The following is a 26,693-nucleotide window of genomic DNA, read 5'->3' on the forward strand; positions in this document are numbered from 1 at the left end:
AACCCTGTATGTGCAACAAAATAGGAACTAACCAGTACCCCCTGAGCTCATGTCTCTAGCTGCATATGTAGCAGAAGATGGCCTAATCAGACATCATTGGGAAGAGATGCCTCTTGGTATTGTAAACTTTATATGACACAGCACAGGGGATGGCCAGGGCCAAGAAGTGGGAGTGGGTGGGTAGGGGAGCAGGGGTGCGGTAGGGTATAGGGAACTTTCGGGATAGCATTTGAAATGTAAATAAAGGAAATAATATTAATAATAATTAAATAAAAATAAAAAAAACCAAAAAAACAACATCAGAAATGAAAAGGGAGACATAACACAGATCCTGAGGAAATCCAAAACATCATCAGATCCTACCACAAAAGGCTATACTCAACAAAACTAGGAAGAAGTCAAAATAACGTTATTTGCAGATGATATGATGGTATACATAAATGACCCTAAAAACTCCACCAGAGAACTCCTAAACCTCATAAAGAGCTTCAGTGCTGTAGGTGGATATAAAATTAACTCAAATAAATCATTAGCCGTACTCTACAGGAAGGATAAACGGGCTGAGAAAGAAATTAAGGAAACAACACCCTCACAATAGTCACAAATAATATAAAATGCCTTGGTGTGACTCTAACTAAGGAAGTGAAAGATCTGCATGATAAGAACTTCAAATCCCTAAGGAAAGAAATTGAAGAAGATATCAGAAGATGGAAATATCTCCCATGCTCATGGATTGGCAGGATCAATTTAGTCGAAATGGCCATCCTCCCAAAAGCAATCTACAGATTCAATGCAATCCCCATCAAAATTCCAACACAATTCTTCACAGAGTTAGAAAGGGTGATTTGCAAGTTCATCTGGAATAATATAAAACCTAGGATAGCAAAAACCATTCTCAACAGTCAACGAACCTCTGATGACTGACCTTAAATTGTTCTGTACTACAGAGCAATTGTGATAAAACCTGTATGGTACTGGTACAGCAACCGACAGGTAGATCAATGGAATAGAATTGAAGACCCAGAAATGAACCCACACATCTATGGTCACTTGATTTTGACAAGGGAGCTAAAACCATCAAGTGGGAAAATGACAGTTTTTTCAACAAATTGTGCTGGCACAACTGGCGGTTATCATGTAGAAGAATGAGAATTGACCCATTCTTATCTCCTTGTACAAATCTCAAGTCTAAGTGGATCAAAGACCTCCACATAAAACCAGAGACACTGAAACTGATAGAGCAGAAAGTGGGGAAATGCCTTGGAGATATGGGCACAGGGAAAAAAATTCCTTAACAGAACAGCAATTGCTTGTGCTGTAAAATCAAGAATTGACAAATGGGACCTCACAAAATTGCAATGCTTCTGTAAGGCAAAAGACACTGTCAACAAGACACAAAGGCCACCAACAGATTGGGAAATGATTTTTCCAATCCTAAATTTGATACAAGACTAATATCCAATATATACAAAGAGCTCAGAAAACTGGACTCCAGAAGTTCAAATAACCCCATTAAAAATGGGGTACAGAGCTAAACTAAGAATTCTCAACTGAGGAATACCAAAGGGCTGAGAAACACCTGAAAAAATGTTCAACATCCTTAATCATCAGGGAAATGCAAATCAAAACAACCCTGAGATTCCATCTCATACCAGTTATTATGGCTAACATCAAAAATTCAGGTGACAGCAGATGCTGGCAAGGATATAGGGAAAGACGAACACTCCTCCATTGCTGGTGGGACTGCAAGCTCATACAACCACTCTGGAAATCAGTCTGGCGGTTCCTCAGAAAATTAGACATAGTGCTACTGGAAGATCCAGCAATACCACTTCTGGGCATATACCCAGAAGATGTTCCAACTGGTAATAAGGACACATGCTCCACTATGTTCATAGCAGCCTTATTTATAATAGCTAGAAGCTGGAAAGAACCCAGATGTCCCTCAATAGAGGAATGGATACAAAAAATGTGGTACATTTGCACAATGGAATACCTCTCAGCTATTAAAAACATTGAATTTTTGAAATTCTTGACCAAATGGATATATCTGGAGGATATCATCCTTTGTGAGGTAACCCAATCACAAAAGAAGTCACTAGATATGCACTCACTGATAAGTGGATATTAGCCCAGAAACTTAGAATACCCAAGATACAATTTGCAAAACACAAGAAAACCAAAAAGGAGGAAGACCAACATGTGGATACTTCATTCCTCCATAGAATAGGGAACAAAATACCCATAAAAGGAGTTACAGAGATTGGAGCTAAGATGAAAGGATGGACTATCCAGAGACTACTCACCCCCTGGGGTCCATCCCATCATCAGCCACCAAGCCCAGACACTATTACACATGCCGGAAAGATTCTGCTGAAGGGACCCTGATATAGTGGCCTCTTATGAGGCTATACCATTACTTGACAAACACAGAAGTGGGTGCTCACAGTCAGCTATTGGATGGAACACAGGGCCCTCAATGTNGNAGCTAGAGAAAATACCCAAGGAGCTGAAGGGGTCTGCAACGCTATAGGTGGAACAACAATATGAACTAACCAGTATTCCCAGAGCTCATGTCTCTAGCTGCATATGTAGCAGAAGATGGCATACTGAGCCAACATTGGGAAGAGGGGCCCCTTGGTCTTGCAAACTTTATATGTCCCACAGAGGGGAAAGCCAGGGCCAAGAAGTGGGAGTGAGTGGGCAGGGGAGCAGGGCAGGGAGAGGGTATAGGGGACATTCGGGAAAACACTTGAAATTTAAATGTAGAAAATACCTAATAAAATAATTTTAAAAAATTAAAAAAGAAATATCTAATAAAATAATTTTAAAAACATTTTTAGAGTACATATTATTTTTAAGAAATGTTTTTCTAATCTACTGAGATGGTGGGTGTGAGGCTGTTATCTGGATGAAATAATAGAAGATTCCTAATTCCTCATAAAGTAACTATTCTCAAAATCTTAACCCAGTTTCTATTTTACTGGATCATATCTTAAAGCCTATGCTTGTATTGTTTCCTAGGAAGAAATATAAAAATTAAACAAAAACCTTTCCATATGGTTCCAACTAAAGTTGGCATGAATTTTATGAGCAGAGACTATACTGTTTCTTGATATGTTTTCATTTGTTAGTACATTAAAGATAATAACTATTGGTACTGTTGGCAGACTTCCCAGATTCCTCCTATATTTTAACAATCACAGCAATTATAACAATACTTGACATGAATGGAATGTGGATATTAATACTTATTTGCAGACCACACTCTACAATTTCTCCTTTCCACAAAGCATATAACCACTTGTACACAGGATAAATCTAGAGTGGTTTCTCATGAAATGACCATGTCATAGTGAATTAGTTAAACAAACATTTGACTTATTTATTTTCTCACCTGAAATCTATGTTCTCCCTTATGGAAAATTGTTGGTTTTCTTTATTGTGTCTTTGAAAACTATCAGCTTCTGTAATATGGTCATAAGAAAATTTCCGATACCCCACAAGAGAAAAGACGGGAAAAGAATATTTGAAATGTCTGTGACATGGAATTATTATTTTAGAATTCCCAGGTTCTACAATCAGCAGAATAATAGAAAAATGAACCATGCTCTCTTGTACTAGATGCATAGCACTACTGACCTACAGGTTAAGCACATGCATGACATTTTAATCCACACAGGAAATTCATAATTTTTGTATTTCCATTTTTAACAAAATATACCCTACCAAGGTTGACAATGCCATTATCATTGACATATGTAATCTCTAAGGCTATGCTCTTTTTACCATGTCATCCTTAAAAACTTTTCCACTCATTAATAACTTGTTTAATGCACTCCAGAGGATCTAGTATTAAAACATTTTAGAAACTCTGAACACCAGATTGATGTGGTTGAATTAGGGAAAAGCTGGGAGAAGATGAGGAGGAAGGTGACCCATAGGAAGAACATGTCTCAACTAACATGGACCCTGAGATGTCTCAGACAGTAAACCACTAACGAGGCACCATATACCAGTTGATATGAGGCCCCAGACACATATACGGCAGAAGACTGCCTGGTCTGGTCTTAGTGAGAGAAGATGCACCTAACCCTTGAGAGACTTGAGGCCCATGGGAGTGGGGAGGTCTATTGGGGAAGGGGGAGATTGGGACATTGTCTTCAAGATGGGGGAGGGGGTATGGAATGAGGAACAGCCAGAGATCAGACCAGGAGGGAGATAATGACTGGACTGTAAAAAAAGATTAAAGAATAATAAACAAACAAACAAACAAATAAATAAATACATAAATAAATACATAAATAAATACAAACTTGGATTAGAATGTTGATTCTGAGGCTCTGCACTCTAATATTTAACTTCCAAGCCTTCCATTAACCACGATGTAGCTATTGCTCATGCTTGGAAAAAACTTTTTTCAAAACACAATTCAGATTTTGTTTTGACAACATTTAGGATACTATCCAGAATTTGAAATGCTTTTTAATTTCAAATTTTAGGTGAATACTAATTAGAATACAATAAAATATTTCTGATGCAAATCATGGCAAACTAACTTTTGCTTTCCACTCTGTTGTTTATTAGATAAAATTAAATGAAACTATAATTTTTTATCATAACTTTTTTTAGCAACATGAAAATTGAATTCCACTCTTCTATGAATGAGTATCATAGCAGTGCCATGCTCCATTATGAAAGCTTTTTATGGAGAAAATTTATCTGGAACAATTATTGTTTTCAACAGTGCTGTTGTGTACCAGATTGCTGCTGATATTATATTTTTCAGGACATCCTGACCATCTACATAGGTCTATAATTCTAGAAGTGATTAGAAGGTTATCATGGGTGCCCATTAAGGGGAAATTTTCTTCACCACCAAATTTCCTATTCTCACAACATTCCTAGTTTTCTTGCATATTTTGCCAATCTTCTTTTAATGTATACCATATAGTAGTATCATTCTTCAGTTGAGTATTATACTAGTGCATCTGCTGTCCACATAGGTGGGACTCTCTATGTATTATTTCATTTGTTTTGAGTACCTGTTTATATAATATTTAAGCATTTATGATAATCAGAACTTATTGCTCAGTCATCAGATATGTATGCAGAACACATTTTAATTCTAAATCTTGATATGCTGTTTTTATTTCATCTGAAGAAATTTTTTTTCTTTTATGCTTGCCCCATGTGTCTAGAGAACAATGAAGTATCTGTCACAGGTGGATGCAGTTTGAAGATACTGGGGTGACAAGTTCATGTCAAAGTATGCTAGTGGCTCTGTAGATATTCTGTACTTTGTTCCTCCAAAAAGCTTTAAAGGATTTTTTTCAATACTTTGCATCCTGAGAAATTCTTTCTGAGGGTTTCACCTTCTATATTGCTGGAAGGAAAGCTGGCTCTGAAATGCTGCTTTCTGTGCCTTCTGAAAGTGGTCAGAAAAGGTCTGTAGATCATGTTCAATCAAAGATGTGCCACCATGCACATAAAAATACTCATCCAATTATCAAAGAAGATGTCCTTGGTAATAACAAATCTAACTTGGGTATCTGGGAATTTAAAACCCTGTCAGATTTGAGACTACTATATTTATAGCAGGGATGGCATGGCTGCAAGTTTGAGGAACCTGGTCTTTTTTCAGTCAGGAAGCAGACAGATATGAATGGTTATCTTGGTAATGTTGCTGCTATTGTTGTTTTCATAGTACTCCAAGGGGAATGCACACAGTACTTGCTGGCCAATTTTTTTTCACAGATTCCACTTCATTTTTAAAAATATATTTTGTTTTATTTATGTATATTGTTGGTTTGGATGCATGGATCTCTGTGTACCATGTATATGCCTGTTACCTCTTGAGGTGAAAAATGGGAGTTAAATATTTCCTAAACAGGAATTACAGATGATTGTAAGCTGCCTTGTGTGTACTGAGAATTGAACATGGGTCTTTCAGAAAAGCAGTCGGTACTCTTACACATTGAGCAATTTTCCAGCCCTTCACTATTTTTTAATGTAATATAGTAGCAGAAAACACACACATACACACACACACACACACACACACACACACACACACACACATTATCATCTCATCATGCTACTGAAATTTAAAATGTAGGAAAAAAATCATTAATTTTCCCCCACAGGAACAAAGGAAATAATCTCAAACAAAATATTTTCACATTTTATTTCCTAGTCAGAAATGTTTAAATTTCAAATTAAAGAGGTGCAAGTTCTATCTCTAGGCAGTTCTATCTAGACAGCTTCTAGCTAAGCAATGGAATTGATTTACGAAAAGACTTATTTAATCAGTCCCCAAAACCTGCAATGTTTACAAACCACCTCTGTTTCTGTTACTACATCTTATTCCTGTCCCCAAAATCTTCTAGGATAATGTGGGCCTTTCTGGCAGATTTTTTTGTATGTATACAAGGTTCCTTAACTGCCAAATTTCCTTCTTGCTTTTAAGCTCTTCTGAACTTAGATCACTTTGTCTAGGACCAAATAAAGAGCTTTCTACCACAAGCAGAACTCACTTGTGATTCTCAAAGTTGGTTTAGGCCCTTTGCTACTATTTCCACTTTGGTCATAGTTTGTTGTGTTTGAGGCTTTCAGGGTGAACACCACTGACATTTTGTACCAGAAAATCTTACATGCAGCACTGTCCTGTAAGTGGTGGGATGCTAACAGGTCTTATTTCCCAAAGTGGTGTAGTTAGTGCTTTCTCCAGGCATTGCCTATCATTGACAGTTGAGAAAGTATCTGATTAGATATAAGTGAAGTCAAACAGGAAGAACTGCGAAGCAGAGGGAGAGAATGACCACCTTTTAACTTTATATCTTGACCCCCCTTTCTCTTCCCTGCCTATTTTGAACAGCCTTATGCCTGGTAGAATGGAGATAACTGTCTAGAGTTGTTAGCACATTTCTACATAAGGGTCCAAAAAACTAACTTTGAAAGATACCTCAGAAAGAGAATGATGAAGTCTAGACTAGAAATAGAGAATGATTATATATATTTTAAAATTTTCTCTAATATCCTCTTTTGAAAATCTGTATTTCCAAGAACATAATATGTCTACTACAGACTGAAAGAATAATATTCATTAATAGAGTAAATATGTTCTATGTGCCAAGTTTTATGTCACATGGGTTTTAGCAGTTGATTTCTTTAATAGCAAACATTCAGATGAGCTTAATATTCTTATTTTTTGCATGATATTCAATGAGAACAAGGAAACTAGGACTCATTTTGAGACATTCAAGGTATAAGATATAGAAATGGGATTCAAATGAAGATATTAAAACTACAGAAAATATCAAATAGCCTTTTCCTCCCTGATTTTGTATTCTAAAACTGAAAACAAAAACCCTGTTCATTTGGAGACCTTGTATAAAATAGTTTCAAAAACTAGATATGATTTTAACACTACAGAAGATAACACAAAATACCTAGGACAATTGCTCTAGCCCCTTTTATTTTAGAGGTGATTTTTAGTTGCTACTGTTCTTTTGTGGCTAAGGACTCATAACTAGATTTTGGATCTGTATTTCCACAGTCCAGCCTTGTACATTATTTTATTCACGTTTGTATGCTCTGCCTTTTGAATAAATAACACCTAACCAAGATAATCATAAAATTTGCATAGAAGACATATATGCTTCACAAAGAACATATGTGGATGAGGTGTACCTGCCATCAACCAAAATGTTTAAAGATTGTTAGTACAGGCAGCTGCTATTGTATTACACTGATGAAATTAATGTTTGGGCAGTCTGTTTCCAGAGGGACTTCACACAGTCTTGAAAATGAGAGAGAACAATTTTTTTTTAAATCCCGCTGTGAGGTGACAATGTAATCACTATTCTCTCTCTCTTTTTTTTTTTTAAGGAAAATTTGGGTAAAACTAAAGAAGTTCCACTGGAATAGGAGTTTTATCTTCTATAGATTATCCTCCAAGAGGTTAGATTGGTTTGGATCAGTCACTTAGCATTGTGACCATCAGTTCTCTCATATTATAATCTGGATATTATTTACCTCATAGGTATGTTGGGTTGTGTGTTAAATAACTATATATGAAAATATGCATAAATGTTAAGCCGTTATATAGACTGCACTTCAGTAAATCATAATAATATTTCTAATGTGTAAGTACTTTTGTTGTGAGCCTAGGAATGAATTACAAGAAATGCTTGACTTAAAGGAATTCATCTTCTATGGATTGAATGAGACATACAAATAAATAATAGAAATGTGAACTACATGGCAAGCCAGCCCTACAAGGAAGGAGTGAAGAACAGGAAAGAGGCAGTGCCTGGTGATGAGTTGCTCAAAGGATCATTTCAACTGGATATGACATACTGTCAGGAGTAAGAAAGGCTAAGAGAAGAAAGTGGTTTGGAATGATGGCTTGCCTCATGAACATGAAGACTGGGGTTCAAATCCTTAGAACACACATAAAAGTTGTGTGGGTATGGTGGCCTGCCTGAAATCCCAACATTGGGGATGGAATATAGAGACACAAGATACATTGCAAAAGCTGGCCACCTAAACCAACTGAATTAGAAAGCTCTAGATTCATTGGGAGTCCTTGACTAATTAAATAAAGTGGAGTACAATTATGTAAACCATCTGTCATCAACCTTTAATTTTGTGGGAAGATGCCCATACATTCATACACATCTGTTTACAAATGCTCCAATATACATACATACATACACACACACACACACACACACAGAGAGAGAGAGAGAGAGAGAGAGAGAGAGAGAGAGAGAGAGAATGAGTAATAAAGCTAAAGAAAATGATCACAAAGAAACCTAGGCATATAGTTAGTGAGGAAATGTGTGTGTGTATGTCATAATTGAAGAAAGTCAAAGTAGAGTCAGTCAAAATAGGATGATTGTGTATCAGAAAGAGTGCTGCAATGACAGCCCAAAGCTTATAGTAACATGGAACATTTGCATATGTGTAAAATTACTGGTTGTCCAATATAATAGTTCTGTTGGAAAAGACAGTAATAGCAAGATTTGCTGTGTAGATAAAGAATATTGGTAATTATTGAAATGCATTTTTCTTCATCATCCTGTCTGTTCAATTGGCCATAAATATTAAACAGCATGTTCTAGATTCATGAGAGTTATGAAAAATAAGAGGGAAGGGGAAAACGTTATTGCAGGTGATTTGGGCACCTAAAGGACATCTGTGGAAGTGGCAATCACATGGGTATTTCCCTTCTGTTGGTGATGGTAAATTAGAATCTGTAGAACACAGAGTAGATAATAAATGATCAGAAATAAAGTAAGAAACATAAGGAGACCTGTGGTGTAGGGAAAGAGGGGAAGGGAGAGAGCCCACATCAGTCCAGAGTTCCTGTATTCTGGGCAGGAGGATGCAGGAGGACTGCTGGATGCTTTCCACATGGCCCCAGGTGGGCATCTGGCTGTGTGAAGCCATGACCCCACATGACCGGGGTGGACAAGGGGCAGCCCCCAGTACCAGGTTCTCAGTCTCTGGCATCCCACACTGGATATGACAGAGGAGCTAAGAACAGAATAGGGGTCCCAGGGTAGCACTAGGCCCTGGAGATAAGGGAAGAGGGCAGGGGGAGAGGGGGGTGCTGGGTGGTTCCCATGCAGGTGAATGTCTTTAGTCTGGGCCTTGATAAAAAGAGACAGTCTACGGTTTTAGAGCTTTATTGTAGAAAGGCAGGGGGGAAGAGAGAGAGAGAGAGAGAGAGAGAGCCAAGAGGAGAGAAGGGGGAAGGGAAAGAGAGAAAGAGATAGAGAGTAAGAAAGGTGAAGACTTAGAGAGGCAAAAGCTTAGAGAGTAAGAAAGAGCTTAGAGAGAGAGCAAGGAGGGGCCAAATAGCCCCTCTTTTAGTGGGCTTGTTATCTTGTTGTTGCTAGCTAACTGTGAGGAGGAGTCTAGCCTGAAGGCCAGAAGCTTGGGACATTGTCTACATGAGCAATAGCCACATGCCTTTCCTGTGGGGTCTGTGGGGGGCAGTAACTTCGACAGGAGCCAGGGGTCCAGGAGGCATGAATGAATGCCTTCTGTCCCATGTAGGTGAATATTACAACTGGGTCCTACCAGGATTCAAGACCTCAGTTCGACTGGAGACCAGGCTGTCTGTGAAGAGCCCATTGCCCCACAGAGACTAGTATATATTTAATTTTGCAAGTCTAATTTTGGGAGTTAGTTTCAGAAGAAGAATGGATAAATCTTGCTTTTAGGCAGGATTTCAGGTCCTATGTCACCAAATGACAGCTATTCCTGGGCAAAGAACTTAAGTCTATATAATTCTTCAGCTGATCTACAAAAATCTCATTACAAACCTTTTATCTATTCTTTAATTTTCTGCTTCCAAATGGAATCTGAGAATCACTTTCCAGGGCATCACATGATTATGGTCTTTGGGGGAGATTATATGGGTCTGTTTGTTTGTTTGTTCTTCCTCTGAATCTTCTCAGTGAAAGTTTGTAACCTCTGTGCCTCAAATCAGAAAGCTTAAGTCACCTATAAACTGTCCTTTCCTACTGTCACCTTCTTCAATGTTTTTGCAGTTGTTATTTTTAAAGTTCTATGTGAAGGCAGAACTGAGAAATGGAAAATAAGATACATTGTGACATTTTAACTCAGGGACCTTTCTCTGGCTTTGGGAAAAGCCAGCTGAACAGGTTTCCATTGTCATATAATCAGAAAGCACTGCAGCCAAATGTCACTTCAGAGTACTTGCGGCTGTGTTTTCAGTGTATATTTGATTATCCTTCCTCTTCATTGTTTAAGGATAGTAGCTCAAAACCACCCCTAGCCTTGCCTTTCTTCTGATAAATGTCTCCATCTCTCTTTTTGTTAAAGTCTACAAACAAACCATCAAGCCACACAGAACTTTTTCTATGTTAAATTTGCAAACTCATCTTCACCCAAGCAATTTATATTGACTGAAGCTGAAACGGACATCCTCTCCCAATAGAACTGAACTAAGTTGGGAAAGATTAAAAAGTTACATTTCTTAATCTTAATTTGCTTCCCTTCCTCACATGGAGGCAAAACTGAAGAGATTTCAAAGAACTCTAGTCTTTCAACATTAACACACTTTCTTTTCATGTTAGCATGCTTGTTTCCATTAAGCTTTGGGTTCCTTGTTTATAATAGTAGTATTTTCCATATGGAATAATACTGATATTTAAAGAAGTCTAACTCATTACAATTTGTAAGACGTCGTAACCTAGCAAAAGTGATTACAGTCTATCTTCACGCCTGTCATAGAAAGAGTGGCAAAAGATGAATGAAAGCAGAGGTCTCCTTTGACATTTGAAGAAGCCCAAGAAAAGGTATAAGAGTCAAAAGAAATTCACACATGAGTTCCAAACTAGCAGTCTGGGGATAGAGATCAACACAGGCTAACAGAACACACTAGCCAGGCTTCTTATGGACACATAAGCCAGCAGCCAGGAAGCTACGTTTATGTTATGAAGGTGCTTGTGAGGGAGAACAGTGCAGGGATTCACAATATACCATTTACTGGATGTATATTATGGGCATACTATTACACAGCTTATGCCCTGAATATATCAACTGTAAATCAGCCAGCACACTTACCTAGCTGTGATGTTTGGATTAAAAATGAGATAATACTATCTAACTTAGAGCAAAATTTCAGTCTAACATCATCTGTGCAGGCACTATTCTAAGCACTTGCTATCTACAGGTTCATTTGTGTGGCACTTCTGTATATGAGACCAGGAACTATAAAGAAATCCACTATATTAGGAACTTTCTTGTTGCAGTCATAAAATCTCATGCTAAAAGCAACTTATGGAAGAACACTTATTTGGCTTATGTTTCCAAAGTCTAAGTATATAATGGTGTGGATGTCATGGAGTGACAATACATTTCATCTACACAGGAAACATAGTGAGAACAGGAAGGGGGAGCTATAAAACCTTAAGGCCTGTTCTGAGTGACATGCTTTCTCCAGCAAAGCCCTGCTTCCTAGAATTTCAGTAAATTCTCCATACAGTATAAGATCCCATAGTGTGCATTTCCCATTCAGATAATAGGATTCAAAGAGGCTAATTGGCTTCAGAGATGCACTCCTCAATGTCTGCTGTACTTTATAGACTAGTAGTTCTCACAGAATGGTACTTTCATCAGACACACCTGAACGTCACAAGAAATGAAATTTCTCTGGCTCTGTAAGTTTTTGGCTCATCCCAGAATCAGAAGCTAGTAGGGTAGGAACCAATGCTTTACGTTTTAAGCAGTCCTCCATGGAATCCTGATAAACAATCAACTTTGAGATCTCTATTTATAGAGTATAGTTTTCCAAACTATAGGAACACTTGCTTTAATAGATCACATTTTTATGAGAATAGAGAACGACTCTGTTATTTGTGTTCTCTTGAGGCTACTTTTTTGCTACAATGCCAGAGTTGACTTGCGTGGTCAGAAAGCATCTTGGCAAACCTTAAAATATTTACTACCAGATCTTTGATCTAAGAAACCCTAGAGAAACCTCTCATACTTTTGGCATACAGTAATCACCCAAAATGGTTACTATCATTATTTGTTATTACTATTAATAATAGTAAGAGAATATTGGTGATTTTTGGAGACCCAGTGTTCTCTTATTGCCATGGGGAAGGTACAGACGAGCATTGTAGAACTGAGTATAATTTCATGAGTCAGGTGCAGCTGAGCAGTTTGGTCATGAAGCTAACTGTTTCATACGATGGTGGCAACCAGGGGACAGAATGCTTCAGTCTGTGCTACTATCCTGGTTAGCACTGGAAAGGCTTCTAGAGACACCAAATCTATTATGTGGAGCACTTGCTAAACAATATTCAACTTTCCGTTTCCAACTGATTACCACTTCCAGCAGAAGAACACTTAATCTTCAAGGATTACTGGAAATGAAAGCTGAAATATGGAGAATTGCTTTTATTCCAAATTATCACATGTACAATACGTTTTGGGTTTAATTGTATGATGTTTTTCTACAGGCTAAACACATCTTGTTTGTTTTATTTTGGTTTTAAACTATTGTTTATTACACACTAAGCATATACCAAGGATTAGCACATATTTGTGGCTCTTTCATTAGACAGTTCTGTTGCAGATTTGGCCTAAAGCTTAAATTATGTTACTTGGATTCTTATTGTATGAGACTACTGCATGTAAGAAGCTCAGAGTCTCAGCCATTCAAGATTCCTTAGTTGTGAATTCTCGGTTTAGTTCTATACCCCAATTTTTGATTGGGTTGTTTGTTTTTTTGGTGATTAACTTCTTGAATTCTTTATATATTTTGGATATTAGCCCTCTATTGGATGTGGGGTAAGTGACTTTTTTTTCTCAATCTGTAGTTTGCATTTGTCTTATGAACTATGTCCTTTGCCTTACAGAAGCTTTCCAGTTTCATGAGATCCCATTTATCAATTGTTGATCTTAGAGGATGAGTCATTGGAGTTTAGCAGTACCTAAAGAAATGTTCAAAGTCATTAGTGATCAGAAAAATGCAAATCATAATGACCCTAGGATTCTACCTTACAGGAATCAGAATGGCTAAGATCAAAACCTCAGGTAACAACACAAGTTGGAGAGGGTGTGGAGAAAGAAGAACTCCACTGCTGGTGGGATTGCGAACTGGTACAACCACTTTGGAAATCAATCTGGAGGTTCCTCAGAAAATTGGAAATAGATCTACCTGAAGACCCAGCTATACCACCCTTGGGAATATACCCAAAAGATGCCCTACCATGCCACAGGGGCATGTGTTCCACTATGTTCATAGTGGCCTTATTTGTGATAGCCAGAAGCTGGAAACAACTAGATATCCCACAACACAAGAATGGTTACAGAAAGTGGGGTTCATTTACACAATGAAATATTACTCAGCTATTAAAAATGAGGACATCTTGACTTTTGCAGGCAATGGATGGAACTAGAAAGTATCCTGAGTGAGGTAACTCTGACCCAAAAAAGATGTGTATCATATGCACTCACTAATAAGTGGATATTAGACCCCCCAAAAAGTACAGAATACCCAAGATTCCCAAAAAGCTCAACAAGCTTAAGTGCCCAAGTGAGGACACCTCAGTCCCACTTGGGAGAGAGAAGAAAGCAATCACAATTGGGAAGGGAGAGAAGGACCTGGGAAGGAAAGTGGACAGGGTGGGGGAGGAGTGGGGGAAGGAGAGGAAACCTGATCTGGTATTGGCTGAGGGAAAAGGACTGAAGCCCTGAATGCCAGCAGAAAGAATGTAAACAGGCAACCTCAGGAAATAGGACTTTGGGGGGACCCTCCAAAATGCACCAGAGACTTGGGAGGTGAGAGAATCTCAGGATTCATTGGGAGGGACCTTTGATGAAATGCCAAATAGTAGGGAGAGGGAACTTATAGAGCCCACCTCCAGCAGGAAGACAGGACATCAAGTGAGGGATGGGCGTACCATCCCACAGTCACATCTCTGACTCATAATTGAAAGAATTACAGGGATGGAAATGGAGAGGAGCCTGAGGAAAAGAAGGTCCAGTGACAGGCCCAAAGTGGGATCCAGATCAAGGGGAGGTCCCAAACCCTGACACTATAACTGAGGCTATGGAAAGCTCACAAAATGGGCTCTATCATGACTGCCCTCCGAAAGACCCAACAAGTAGCTGAAAGAGTCAGATGCAGATATTTGCACCTAACCAATAGACAGAAGCAACTGACCCCTGTTGTTGAATTAGGGAATTCTTAAAGAAGCTGAGGTGAAGGGTGATCCTATAGGAGAACAAGCATTCTCAATTACTCTGGAACCCTGAAATCTTTCAAACACTGGACCACCAAACAGACAGCATACATCAGATGATATGAGGCCACCAACACACATATTGTAGAGGACTTCCAGATCTGTGTTCATTCAGAGATGATGCGCTTAACCCTCAAGAGATTGGGGTCATGTGGGATGGGGGTGGGGAGGAGGTGTGGGATGTGGAGCAGATGAAGGGTGGATAAGGGGATGGGGAATGGAATATGGAGTGTAAAAAATAAATTAAAAATAAAATAAAATTAAAAAAAAAAAAAAAACAGAAGTTGAGGGTCCCTGCTCCACTGGGAAGTATTTTGGTTGGTAAATAACGTTGCCATCAGCTAATGGCTGGAATGGGAGTGAGAGGCAGGACTTTAGGATTTGTGTACAAGGAGACCAAGAGAAAAAGGAGTCAGAATTGCCAGGCCAGAAAAGGAAAAAGATTCATGTTTGAAAGCTGCAGAAGACAGAGTACCAATCATGTTAGAGCCGGGAAAGAGAGAACCCCAACTCCCCAATGCCCCATCACAGGGTCAAATGTAGCAGGGATAGATTATAGATGTTAGAAAGTAGTAAGTCAGGAGTATCGTAGGGGAGGAGTTAGCAAAGTGGAAGTTTGGGAATGGCCCAGCCATTGAGCTGATTCTTGCTGCCACTACAGCTGGGATATTTGAGAAGTTTTAATCACACACAACAGCACAATTCTTTATTTCTTTATTGGGAAGCTAGGGGGTGGTTAGTCTATTAAAGAGTCCTGAGCCAGCATCAGAGGAGAGGGTGGGAAGTAGTCCAGTAACAATCAGCAAAAACTGGTCCACTATCGTCTTCATGGACATTTGCTATCTGCCTGTGATTCAAGACCTTTAGCCCACCCACATCTGCCTGCCTTTCTAGGTACTTATTTTTCTCCATTCCTTTATTAAGATCTCTTAGAAACTTCCATTAAAGCATCACCAATGCTCTTAGAGTAGTATTAGCTAGAAGTTCAACATTTTCCTCTTAAAAAATGCTGTTGAGATTTAAAGGAGATAGAGAACAAAAAAGCACCCCATCTTTTACCTCAACTCAACTCATCGAAATTCCTCCTTTAATGTCACTATTGTGAAATGAATTGCTTGCTCCTTGATGAATCATATGTTAAAAGTTTAACTTACAATGCTACTACATTTAAAAATGGAGCTTGTGATGATATTGAAATATAAAAGGTGATATTAATGACAACAGGCTGTAGCATTGGTAGACATATAAGAGGTTTTTCCTTCTCTGCTCTCTCCTCTATTCCATGCTCCTCTTTCTCTCCATGCTTCTCCCTTCCCTTCCCAAATTTTCCTCCTTGTTCCACCTCTGTCTCATCCACAGCATCACCAAGAGAGGACTGTGTGAAGGCATAGAAGGAAGATGGCTATCTCAAGTTAGGAAAGATGTCCTTTCCAGAAAATGTTGTCTTGACTTATAGTCTCCAAACTGTAAAAATGAATTTCTTCTCATTAATTGGCACAGTCTATAGCATTTTGTTGTAGGGAAATTTCAACTGATTAAGTCACTGATGTTTCTTGAACTCTAGTTATGGCAAGACGATGGAAACCTCAGTTTGGGCATAGAGACTTATCTATCGCATCTTCATGTGTTTCCATTTCTCAGTGTTGAACTGTAGAGTAAGAATGTTAAAATTGTGCTTACTTAGATTTCATTCACTCTTTTCCTTCTTAAAATTTCCTTCAATTCTGACCCATCTAGTCTACTTCGGCACTGCAGAACTAAAGTAGCCTTAGACCATATACAAAGGACAGAAGAGGTCTATATTCCCATAAATCTTGTCTATTAAAACAGGTTATTACTGTAATTTACAGAATTCTACTTTTGAAAAGTAGTTCTCAAAGTTGAGTCTCTATCAGATTGTCCTGGGGGGGGGGGTTGTTAAAAGATAAAGCATTGGTTTCAGCATCTGATTCTGAGATTAGTCAAAGAAGACTGAGCCAGAGAAATTTCATTTCTTATTAGTTTTGGGTGGACCTGATGCAAGTTTCATTCTGTGAGGACTACAGGTCTAACAAGTATAGCAGACATTGAGGAACACTGCTCTGAAATCAATGAGCCTCTTTAAATCCCATTTTCTGAATGTAGTGATTTGAATAGGAAATGAATTCCATAGGCTTTTATATTTGAACGTTTTTCCCTAAGATGTTGGAACTGTGTGGAGAACTTACTGAACTTTTGGGACAAAGAACTTTGCTAGGGGAATTATGTTACTGGGGACAGGTATGTAGCTTTACTGGAAAGCTTATTCTTTCTTACTAATCAAAGAATTTAGCATGGCTACCTGACATTCAACATTGCCTGATGGTCTTGTTCCTCTGGGTATTGTTTGGGATACAGCTCTCTGTCTTCCAGCTCTTTTCATGGACTGGGTTCTAAGCACTGTTTTTTCAGACAAACATGCTCTAGTGAAAATTGCAACTATGTGTTATCTTCTCAGAACACATGGTCTCAGATGATTTCATGGCTGTGCAATGAAGCTTGCTGGCCTCTAGCAATAGTGTTCATTTGGGTTCCTTGCCTACCAACTTACCTCTTAAAATGAATCATTCACTAAATTCTAAGTGAAGCTCCTAGAAGACCTTTAGTTATGTGCAGAGCCATTCTACTCTGTATCTGTCTCTGTCCATTCAAAATATCTCTGACTATCTAGCACTACTAGCTAATTGGGGACTTGTCTGCATAAGTACAGTATAGGACACAGGGAAAGAATACACATGCCCTTCATGGAAGGTTTAGAGAAATTATTACAGTAGCTGTATAGCCTGATTGCTCTAAGTCCATTATTTATTTTGTATCATTGTTGACCTTTCTCTCTGCAGTCTCCATGGGGAATTTCAAGCCATTCTTCAGAGCACAGATAGATATCTATAATGGACAATAGCATAGGAGTCAATCACCTTCAGCCTTACAATTCATCTTTTCATTAGGATGGAAAAAAGAGAAAAAAACCTATATAAGAAAGCAACCATGGGTCCCATCAGGATCTCAGAGCATGAAGCAGCTTCATCTTGAAACAAAGAAAATTTATCCATTCAACACTAATGGGTGATGATTTCATCTGAAAATACATTGGACAAAGTTCATCCAGGACAGAAAGAGTCATAAGCCACTGACTTCTCTTATTAACTAATAAAGCCAGTAATTTTTAATACATTGTCAGAATGTAGGTAAAAAGGTTGATTCTATAGAGTGAGTCAAGGGGCTACAGCTATGGGAAGGGGAGATGGATGCTAGCAGGGTAAATAAACAATTTTATGTCTATATATTTAACCATTTAGCCTTAAGGGCACATGCAAGAGAAATAAGTATAGAAATATGTTCAAAAACTTTTAGAAGGCACCCATTTGCAAGTTTGGCAAACTAACTCTAAATTGTAAAGCAAAGTGCACAGTCAAATAGTAGACTCCAGAGTGAAAACTTCCTAGGGCAAAACTCATTGTATAAACCACACAGTCATTTTCGTATTTGTTGTTGTTGTTATTGTTAAGTTTTATTTTTATTACTGAAGACATCACATGGATCATTCATTCCTTTGTTCTAGGTGTAGTTTTTCTTTCACTAGTTCACAATTTTGTGATTTGGGAAATCCTAGTAATGTCCATGCTTAAAGAATGATAGGTTTCTAGACACAAATCTCTGCTTCAAATTGCTGATTGCTTTTGTCATCTTTTTCAGTCATATAAAGATTAATATACATATGAACTCACAGAGACTGTTGCAGCATGCATAAGACAGATACATGTTCAAATCCGAGGAAATATCAGCAATGATAAAAAGCCTTTTGTTCTTTCCTAATTCTTCTCCTGTTTTCTAAAGAGAAAAGAGAAAATAAAATATTTTACAAAAGACACTGCTGCCCTTATAGTTTATTAGTCCTTAACTCAGAGACAAAACTCTGAGTTGAAATTCAAAAATAGAAACAAACTAATATATTCTTTTTATATGTACTTTTGTCACTATGATTGCATCATTTCCCGATTCACTTTTCTCTCTCCAAATACTTCTATGAACCTTCCCATGAACTAACTCTCTCTCTCTCTCTCTCTCTCTCTCTCTCTCTCTCTCTCTCTCTCTCTCTCTTTTGTTCACACTCTTACTTAGTTGTCTGTATTTATTTGTCCAGAATTGAAGAATTTTCTTTTGTATATTACCATGTCTATTTGTATCATTCTTATTGAGGTCTTATTTAGATAGTCATGTTGGTTAAGATTTCATGTCAGTTGAAGGACAATTTGGTTGTTTCTCTTTCCTAGATATTATAAACAGAGCATAAATGAGTACATTTGAGCAACTATCTTTAGAGTAGGAAGTTGAGTCCTCAGGCCCTAAGATGTAGAGGGCAATCAGTCCTTGTGCACACAGATAAGCACTGGAGAAACCAGGGATATTTAAACAGGCATGCTTATCTGCTCAAGGGAAGGAGATATTTACCTGTCCTCCTGTAATGCTCCTACAGGATTTAGTTTATCCCAGTAATCCTTTGTCATCTGTAGAGCCAGGCTTCACCCATTTTTCTTAGAATTTATTTATTTTTTCTCACAGATAGTTTCTCCTAAAATTCTAGACTATAAAATCCATCTTTGTGAAAGATGTCACTTGTACTTCGCAACTGCCTAGGTGACTTCTATGTTATCTTAAGGCCAGACCAATCCAGACTCCCACAGGAATTATATTTACCTCAGTTATTCTTCCCACCCTAAATGTTGGGCACTATCTCTGGGTCAACAGCACCCATTTCTTTTCTTTTCTTTTCTTTTCTTTTCTTTTCTTTTCTTTTCTTTTCTTTTCTTTTCTTTTCTTTTCTTTTCCTTTCCTTTCCTTTCCTTTCCTTTCCTTTCCTTTCTTTTCTTTTCTTTTTTTTCTTTTCTTTTCTTCTTTCAATTGTTATTGGAAAACTTTTTCTTTTTCCCAAAAGTGTGCTGTGCTTAAGTATGGTTAAAATAAAAAAGCAGGTCAGATTCTAGAAATTTGAACTGGTGATGACTAAGTTGAGCTAGAGCTTCATTCTTGACTTTTCACAGATCATTACCTGTTGGCCAGGAACCCCATATTAGGGCTAATGCTAAGGCATGGCATGACTCGGTCATATGGAAAATTTACTTTGAGCTTTGAAGATCCTCCATGTTAATTTCCATGTTAGTTCCTCCATGAGTTGGAAATCTTAGCAACAGGAGAATGGTGTACCTTTTATTCATCTCCAAGATTTTTTTGATAGGTATTATTGGTCTTTATCATTCTAAATGGGGTAAGAATTCATGTTTGTTTGTTTGTTTTTATTTACAGCAGCTTCTTATCTGTTAGATTTGATGAATTTTTTTGAGCTATTTCTTAGCTTCATCACTTCCCTCTTTTATTTTCTTCTTTTGATAAATCTCTGTCAGAGCTTCATTTTTGAATGGATCATTTATTTTCAGACTATTCTTTAGTTGCTTTTAAAAAATATTATGTATTCTGGCTATTAATCCTCTTTCAGATCTATAATTGCAAAGTTATCTCCCCTCTTTTGTTTTACTCTTTCCTTGAATTCTTGTTTCTTTAGATGGGCAGAGCCTTTTAGTTTCAAGAAGTCTTATCTTTCAATTGTTAGCCTTTACTCATGGTCAAATAGAGTTCAGAAAGTTCTTTCCAACACTATATCACGTAGGGTATTTCATATACCTTCTCATTTAATGTTTGATTCATTTCGGGTTACATTTTGTGCAAGGTGATAGATATGCTTCTAATTTCATTCTTTATCATGTGGACATCCAGTTTATTCAACATCTATTGTAGATGCTTTGTTTTCTCCAGCCTGTGATTTTGGTATCTTTATTATATTAATATTAAATGACTAAAGTTACAAGTACTCATGTTTGACCTATTGATACACATGTATCTTTTTGTCCTAAGACCATGTTATAAGCAATGCCATTAATAAGTGTCTTGAAAAACAATTAAGTTCAGTGGATTTATTGAATGTAGTAGAACATTTAGACTTCAGACAATTGTACCTCACAAACAGCCATTCTTTTCAATTCCATAGTGATGGATTTTCATGTTTCACCTGAAAATTTTATACTGGCCAGTAAACACAGAAAAAAAATAAAATCTTGTATTAATATTTCATTTCTTAGCTGTATTTTTTAGATGTGTTAGATATGACAGCAGAGCTTTGCATAGATTTCTGTCTTAGAAAAAAATTTTTTATGAATCCTACTAGTGAATGATGAATCTGCTTTTACGTCTGAGTTTTGAAATAGATTTTATATCTTAGCAATGGCCAGTTATGCCACTTCAAAGGGTAATTTGAGAATCTCAATTTGTGATCTTGACTAAGAAATTTTATTTTTTCTTCAACTCTAGACTTGATTCATTCTTCAGTCCTGAGGAAAAAAATATTTGTGACACTGTTTCTTAAATTCACTAATATTACCAGTTTGTGATTTATGGCAGGCCTGCTTTTGTGAACCTCAAAAGGGCATTACTGAGGAACTCTTGCTCCTTCAGAAAATAAAGGACACAAACAAAAGAGCTAGATGACATTTTGAGAAATAGAAACATTTTTCTATCATTTGAGCAGAGATTGGGGCCTACAGGACAAGGAAGACCGTTCTGTCAAAAGACCAAGGAGTTTTTTATTACTTTGTTATTCTCTTTCTGTGTACTACATGCAAACACACAAACACACACACAGACACAGACACACACACACACACACACACACACACACACACACAGTGTTGTATGTCTGTTTATGCTCCTAACTAACATTTAAAAATTTACCCTGAATTCTAATTTGAGTGATCACAGTAAAAATTGCAAAAGCCTATGAATATGTTTGTGTTATAGAGCTTGTGGCTACAGGGATGTCAAAGATTTCAAGGCGGTATCAAGAAGATCATCAATCATACTTCAATTGCTTTTATCCCCCAAATTAAGAGGTTATTGAATGTACAAGACAATAAGTATAGTATGTCATATAACTGGATTTAAAGACAAAAATCATCTGATTACCTCATCAGAGGGACTTTCACAAAATTCAACATGCTTTCATGATAAAGATCTTAGAAAAAAACAATACTCAGGACATACTTCAACACAGTAAAGGGTACGTATGACAAAAATCACAGCAAATTATTCTAAATGAGAGAAAAACCCAAAGCAACCCCATTAAAATCAGGAATGAAATGGAATTATATAATCTTCCCATTCATTTTTAGTATAGTTCTGAAACCATAAGCCAGAACAAATTGTCAAGAGAAGAAAATTAAAATGCCACAAAAAAGGAAAAGAAGGTAAATTATCTCTATTTGTAGACATGATGATACTATACATAGTGTGTACCAAATATCCCACAACAAAACCTCTATAAACAGCGAACAATTCTTAGTAAATTGGCTGGATACAAAGTTAATTTACAAGACCTAGCAGCCTTGTAATACACCACCAACAAATATACTAAGAAAGAAATAATACACACACAATTCCATATATGATAGCATGAGATTCAATCACATATCATGGAACAAACTAATAATGTAGGTAACAAACCTTTACAATCAAAACTTCAAACCTCTGAAAAGGGAGATAAAAAAGCCCACTGGAAAACTGAAAGGCATCTTATGTTCTTAAACATTGGTAGAAACATGTGAATCAAAACCATAAATGGGTAGAATTAGTATTTTGAAAATAAACATTTTATCAAAAGCTATTTACATGTTCAATTCAATTCCAATAAAAATAGCTATACCAGTCTTCAAAGAAATAGAAAGAAACATCCTCAAATTCATATGGAACAAAAAACGACCCCAGAGAGCCAAAACTATTCTACCCAAAAGTAATAATAATGTAGGCATAAAGCATTTATATTTATATTTATATTATATTTATATGAAATTTAGGACTGACAATCCTCCCCATAATAACTGTAGACTAACCAAAGCCTAGTATTAGGTATGGGAAATCTTAAATAGTTGCTGTGGTGGTTTGAAAGAGAATGCCTCTTAGGCTCTTATGTATGAATACTTGGCCTCTAGTTGGTCCATGTTTGGTAAGAATTAAGAGATATGGGGGAGGAATGTCTCTGGGGGAGAGCTTTGAGGTGTCAGAAGGCTGGAAATATTCCTACTGTGACTCATTGCTACTTATTTTCAGAGATCTAAAAGGTGAACTCTGAGCTGATTCAGCTGCCTTTTCTTTGTTCTGCCATCAGAGATTCTAACCCTCTAAGCTACAACTGTAATTAAGCACTTTCTTAATTGTTTTGGTCAGGATGTTTTGTCAACATAGTAGAAAAAAACTAAAATCACAGATCATTGTAGGACAAATGTTTCTCAAAACAGTATACAGTATGACTGTTGCCCTTGGCTGCCTCAGAGGTTGAAGATAAGTCACCATTGATGAAGACATAACATTTTTAAGACATAGGACATGGATTCTTTAATCTTCAATACCCTTAAAGCCTCCTCCCTCGGGTCTATCTCTCATAGTACAACATAACACTATTCAAACTGCCAGAGGAGGGGAGCAATTAATAGTCCAATGCAGCTATGATACCTCTGAACCACAATAATAATCAGTATGACAATAGCATGTTGGTATTTATAAACAACTGCCTACTTAATTTAAGGCTTACTCAACAAAATGGAATTTATGCCTACTATTATGTACTTACCCAATTTTCCAGGATCATGGATCTCAGAAGAAAATTGACTACAGTATTTCACAAAAACTGCATAATTCATAATATATGCTAAGTCTCATGCTTATATATGCATATAAGTATGGATACTACCCCTAATCAAAGAACCTTTTCTTACAGCTAATATGAAACATCACATGGGCACAATGCAGAGATCAGTGGATTGCAGGGAGCCTGGTCCTAATGTATGATTACTGAGAGAAGTGTTAGTCTCTCCCAGAGATTACCCCCTTACTGTTTGGCTAAGTGGTCAGCCCTGTACAAATAATAAAATCCTACTAAGAAGGTTGATTTATCTATTTGAGCAAGGGGAATCATGAATAAAGTTAAAAAGAAGGAACTAGGGATGTACTAGAGGAAGTAAAATTGAAAGGAGAAAGTGATATAATTATATTTAAATAAGATGCATATCAAATAAAAGCAGAAACAAATTTTAAAGATATGTCAAGGCGATAATATGTATTTGATGATAGGTCACTTAGATGCTATATAATTCAAGCCTCATTTCACCAAGAACAATGTCTGCAACTCACATCTTCAAGTTGCAGCAATGTGTTAATCATTAGACTTTATGAATAAGAAGCTTGAATTTTGGGATATTTCAGTATGCAGAAAATCATGTTATTCTAAAAGCATGGTTTTATAAGAAGTTAACCATTATCTGATATTTTAATGCTCTTGTTATTAAAACTGAGTAGCAGATAGATTAAGAACAAGAGACATTTCAGTTGAATTTATTAAAGATATTTTACTACAGTTAAAACTCAAACATTGGGAAATACCAGTAATATCATAGAGTAGTACATAATAAAACAATATTTTTATCTCTTAATGAAGTAAATAACACTATATATCACAAGTATCAGAACTACCAGTTAAAAAATTCTTTTATTTTCAAAATTTGTAAAATTTATGAAATGTTCACATTAGGGGTAGAAGATATGGTTCAGCAATTCAGAACACTTGTTGCTCTACCAGCAAATCTAGATTCTATTTCCACTGTGAACATGGTAGTTCATAACCATCAATCAATTTAGAATATGTGATGCTCTCATTTAACCTTTGAACTCGCCAGATTCACACGTGATGCACATACATATATTCAGGTAAAATGTTGACATACATAAAGTAAAATAAATATTTATAAAATAATATCCACATAAACTTTTAACATCTATTTGTTTTTGTTTCACTATACCAATAGAATTAACAGTTTAATCATATAATGTCTGCCTGTACACCATTCACCAAAATAAGTCATATGTGTATTACAGATAGGACGTTCCTGACAAAAGATGTTTCTGAACAGTAAACAAAATCATCAAAAACTTCAAGAACAATTATTCTGTTTTCTTTTTATATTTCTTTTATTTTTTTGTTTGTAATAGATACATTATTTATCCCTTCCCTTCCCTCTCTTCAAACCCTCCAAGATATCTCTCTTTGCTTTTATTCAAATTCATGGCCTATTTTTGTTTCTTTGTCACACACACACACACACACACACACACACACACACACACGTTCCTAATACATAAATACACCTTGCTCAGCCTGTGTAATATTGCCTTTAGGCATATGTTTACAGTACTGGCCATTTGGTAAAATACAACAATAATAAACATGCTAATATGGATATTGTTCAGGCTTGGGGCCACATGTAGTTTGGGAAGGGGAGCTCAAGAAGCTCAGAACTACACACAACCAAGGAAGGCTGAAAACATAAGGTAACATTAATTTTAATACAGGTATAAGTAATNAAAATTTTTACTAACATAGAATCCACAGTACAATCAATACTAGAATGTGATATCTCTCAAATATTCTTCTTCCTGTGTCCCAAAATATCAACAATGCTTTGTTATGTCAGCATTTCCTGGTTGTACATTTTGCTTGTAGCCACTGACCAGTAGTGATGATATTTTTCATTGTTACTTTGATTGGATCTGGAACCAACTAAGAGAATGCCTTTTGCTCAGCGTAAACAATGCCTTGTTNTATCATAGATATAAGAAGGTCCAGGGAAACAATCAAACATCAAGCAAACAAAACAGTGTGTTTTCTACATGCCTATATCTTCTTCTTGCTGGCTAGGGTGTTTGTACCCATGTGGACCTGCTAAACTTCCTGGATTACTACACCAGACCCTCAGCCATAGATTGCAACTGCTGAGGAATTCACTCCCGTGGACTAAGGCANCCTTTGGGGGTTTAACGTTCTCCAGTGCAATATCTATAAGATATCATTTTGGGAAAACAATTAGAAGGAAAAAAGTAAAATTATATTCACTTTGTTTGACATTTCTATAATATTTCAAGAACAAAAGAGTGAAAGTGTTCATGTGGTAATACTCATTCCCGGTTACATTCTTCTTTGTCTTCTTTTATGAATACAAATGATGAATGAAACTTTAGGAAAACTAAGAATGTATACAGATATTTCTCTCTGGTGACTCTCTAAGGTGGGATCACTCAGGAGTACACAGGCCACAGAAGCAGCAGAGCAGCTGGGCCAGGATTCTATGGGCCTACATCTACACNGAGNAAATGTGGCNGTTCTGCAGCCCTCTGTATACTGGACTTGCCAGGAGAAAAGGCTACAGAACTCCAAATAGTTTCAGCCAGAAAAGAATTTTCTCCCATTACAAAATAATCAAAACACCAAATGCACTAAACAAAGAAAGAATATTAGAAGCAATAAGGGGTAAATGTAAGTAACATATAGAGGTAGACCTGTCAGAATTATACCAGATTTCTCACCAGAGACTATGAAAGCCAGGAGATCCTAGACAGATATCATACAGACCATAAGAGAACAAAAAGGTCAGCCCAGATTACTATACCCAGCAAAACTCATTAACATAGATGNAGAAACCAAGATGTTCCATGACAAAACCTAATTTACACAATACTTTTTCCATGAATCAAGCCCTTCAAAGGATAATAAAGGAAAAACTCCAACATAACAAGGGAAATTACACCCTAGAAATTTCGAGAAAGGAATTTTTCAACAAACCTAAAAGAAAATAGTCACACGAACAGAATTCCATCTCTAACAACAAAAATAACAAGGAAGCAGCAATTACTTTTCCTTAATATCTCTTAATATCAATGGACTCAGTTCCCCAATAAAAAGACACAGACTTATAGGCTGGTCACATAAACAGGACCCAACATTTT

Source organism: Mus pahari, chromosome 6 (genome assembly GCF_900095145.1).
Source record: "Mus pahari chromosome 6, PAHARI_EIJ_v1.1, whole genome shotgun sequence".
Lineage (NCBI taxonomy): Eukaryota > Metazoa > Chordata > Mammalia > Rodentia > Muridae > Mus > Mus pahari.